This window comes from Primulina tabacum, chromosome 17, assembly GCF_025594145.1.
Source record: "Primulina tabacum isolate GXHZ01 chromosome 17, ASM2559414v2, whole genome shotgun sequence".
In the NCBI taxonomy this organism is placed as follows: domain Eukaryota; kingdom Viridiplantae; phylum Streptophyta; class Magnoliopsida; order Lamiales; family Gesneriaceae; genus Primulina; species Primulina tabacum.
In genome coordinates this window covers 20,381,176-20,384,907 of record NC_134566.1, presented here as the reverse complement: position 1 = coordinate 20,384,907, position 3,732 = coordinate 20,381,176, and the positions used below count along the sequence as shown (strand labels likewise).

Here is a 3,732-nt window from a genome sequence, read left to right as displayed (position 1 = left end):
TAATTTTGTTGGGCGTAATTGTCTCGTTTTTGGTTCGGTTATGATATGTTGGTCAAGTTGAGATTATCTGCATGTGTCTCATGTTAGAATTAGGTCGCAGTGAGCCTGGGACAATCCAACTCATTAGATATAAAAATATGATTTTAATTATATTACGTGCATAAAAATAGAAAATGTTTATTTTTGAGATATATGCGATATGTCTTGTGGCCACCTCACGCTTATGGGATTATGCTTATGGGATTATTACTTTTACCCGGTGAATTGCGACCGGTTCATGTTCATGTACGGGTACGGATATCCAGTCCAAGGGCTGTGATGATCTCTACCGCCCAGTATACTGTGGTTTAGTCTGATCAGACGTGCATGTTATGTTATGTTATATTATAGGCCACTTGCGTAAAACATTATCTCAATAGAAAATTATGATATGCTATTTTATGACAGGGCTCTATCGAGCAAACATTTTACGCACGATTTTTCAGATATGTACGTATTTATAATTATCCATGACACGATTTTCACCTTACGCTTTACGATACGATATTTTTATGTCACGTGAAATTTTATGATATATTTACTTGTTATCCATGATATATGCTTGCTGAGTCTTAAAACTCACTAGACTTGATTGTAGTAGGTACTGATGAGGTCGAGGCCGAGGGCGGGGACCAGTGAGCTAGCTTGGGTCGGCAATAGTAGGAATCCGAGGACCTCATGCTTATCATTTACTATTTTTGTTCAAACTCAGTTTTTACTTTGAAGAATTATTTTAAGTTGTGGTTTTGAAAACATTATTTACTTCCGCTGCTACTTTAAACATTAAATATTTTATTAGTTTGTTTATGGATGAGGCATGTTATTTATTTAAAGAGAAAAATTTTAAATTTTTCCGTAAATTTTCAAATTCGAAATGCGGGCCTCTACAGGTCAGTTACCTGGTGAACTCTTGCACTTCTCCGTTGGTTGTTTCTTTCAGATTGAGGATGATAGCTGCTAGCAGCCATTTCCTCCAACAACTCATATCCTACTTCGGCAGTTTTTTCAATAGGTTTCCACATGCAGCAGCATCTATAATAGTACGATTAGGAGTAAGCAAGCCATAATAAAATGTTTGAACGACTAACCAAAGTGGCAATTTGTGATGTGGGCATCTCCGTAATAAATCTTTGAAACGCTCTCATGCCTCATATAAAAACTCATGCTCGAATTGATCAAGTGTTGTGATGTCAGCCCGCAGCTTCATGGTCATAGATGTAGGAAAGTATTTAATGAGAATGATTTCTGTAATAGCCAAGCTTAGTGAACGGTACAGTTTAAGATTTCGTATGTTTATGGGCTACTTGGTTAAGTTTAAGTATAGTTTTGATGTTAAGAGTTGTGATCTATGATTTATGGTGTTGTGACTATAGAAGATGTGTGGTGATATTGTAGCATCGTTGCGATTAAATTCATGATAATTTGTATGTTGAGCCAATTGGTATGAGGCCAATTGGAGTGGTTAGATAAGACATAGAAGTGCAACTTTCATGTTGAGAGCGTTGCCGAAATATGAGGAGAAGCGACATTGCGATTCGATTTTTAGTTGCAAAGTTTATTGTTGGCTTCAGGTGACAGTGCACCCGCACTGAAAAAGCTACCGCACCCGCGGTGATGGGACAGTATGGTTAGTGCACCCGCGGTATAAAACTCAGTGTACCCGCTGTCGGCTAGTTCACCCGCGGTATAAAAGTTAGTGCACCCGCGGTCGACTGTTTCGGATTTTTGGATGAGGTGCAGTAGGCGTAGCGCACCCGAGGTACAAGGACTAGCGCACCCGCGGTGCGTGAACAGTAAAGTCGTGTTTTGGAGTTTTTAGTGATTAAATAGAAGGGTTGGCTCACTTTTCTCTCATTCTCTCCACTCTTCTCGGTTCTTCAGCTCTAGGAGAACTAGGGTTCTCAATTTCTTTCACTTGTCCCTTTGATTCAAGCTTCTTGTTGGGTATTTGAAGTGAGAACAAGATCATTGTGGGTTCAAGGAGCTAAGGTAAGCTTGTGGTTTAGTTATTCTTGGATTATGGTGTTCGAGAAATTATGGGATTCATTATTGTGTTGGTTTTATGGGTTTTATGGTATGGTTGTTTGATTATTGGGTTGTTGATGGTGCAATACATGGTTTATTGTTGTAGGTTTTGTACCAAGAGATTAGATTCAAGCTTTCCATTGGTAGTAAGTGGAATTCATTCATTGTGCTCACATGAAGTATATGTATTGTATTTCAATGGTTTTAACATGTTATTCCCTTCCACTTGATTCATGTTATGTATTGATATACTTTGTTGTATATTAGAGGCAATTGTATGTTTCAATTATGTCAAAGGGAATACAAAAGAGAAGAGTCTTCAAAGTGTTTGTTTTAATGCCAAAGAGAGAGTTCAAATTGATTTATTGGATTGATAAAGAGATTGCATGCAATTAGTTGATCAACGACCATAGGCTTATATCCTAACAGAGTATCGATTTATATCGATGGGATATAGGTACAGAGACAGAGATACTATTTAAATGTAAATCCACCAGAGAAAAGAGAAATACCATCGTTATTGTTATGCTATACCATGTTATTCATGTTTCAAGAGTTGGATGGTATTTATTGATTTCAAAGCCATGTTTTACAGAGTATGATATGTATACATTGTTATGTAAGAGTTTCACTTGCTGAGTTTTATACTCATTTCAGTTATTTCATGTGATGTAGATAAGAGTGACGGGCCAGAACGTTGATTGGAGCCGAGGTCATATGCATAGAAGATGGAAGGAAGAAGGCTATTTTGTTAGCATTGTTGGACATGATCAAAATGATATTTTGTATTTTGATGCAACACTTATTTGATCATGTATATACTTTTGATTGTAAATATTTTATGTCAAGAAAATTTTAAATTCTTCCTCGCTTCAAAAAAATTTTAAAAAAAATTCCGCTGTTATTTTATGAAATCGGTCAGAGGTGTTACATTTAATGGTATCAGAGCAACGTTCTTTGGACCAATGCACATGACTTCGTCTACTTTCAACAGTCCGGGTATGTCTTCTTCTACATCTATTTATTGTTATCAGTTGATGTGTATTATGTGAGCACATTGTAGGAGTTAATGCCTCCTAAGAGAAAGGCTTCAGAGAGTGAGGATAGCTCCTCATCGAGAGTTGTCGACAAGTTCGGCAAATTATTGAAAGAGCAAGCCAAGGTTCACAGTGAACAGATTCAGCAGTTGCTCCGTTTGCAATGTACAGGTCAAGGTATGGGCCAATGGAGAGGCCAAGTGGTTCAAGCAGTTGGGACTGATGGGATCTTTACTGCTTTTAAGAGGATGGATCCGCCTGAGTTTGCAGGAAGCACTGATCCATTGGTGGCTGTAGAGTGGATTAAAGCACTTGAGGCGATATTTGATCATCTCAAGTATGAAGACAAGGACAGAGTTGGTTGTGCAGTATTCATGCTAGTCAAAGCTGTACGTATTTGGTGGAATGCTACCAAGGTAAGTGTTGATGTTCCGACATTGAAGTGGCAAGATTTTACGGATCTTTTCTATGACAAGTATTTCCCGGATGCACTTCGAGCTCGGAAGGTGACCGAGATTTTAGAGCTTAGACAGGGAGGTATGAATGTTGACGAGTACATTTTGAAGTTCGAGGAGGGCTGTCTGTTTGCCCCCTATATTGGCTCGAATGACAAAGATAAGGGTGCTCATTT

General features: G+C 38.2%; 1 non-coding gene across 1 annotated transcript; it reads left to right on the top strand.

The window, feature by feature from the left end:
• The first annotated feature begins 1,136 nt into the window (after positions 1 to 1,136).
• On the top strand, positions 1,137 to 1,242 carry LOC142532106 (small nucleolar RNA R71). The gene has a single exon (XR_012816498.1). It is a non-coding gene; the product is annotated as a small nucleolar RNA R71 (small nucleolar RNA).
• The last annotated feature ends 2,490 nt before the right edge of the window (positions 1,243 to 3,732 follow it).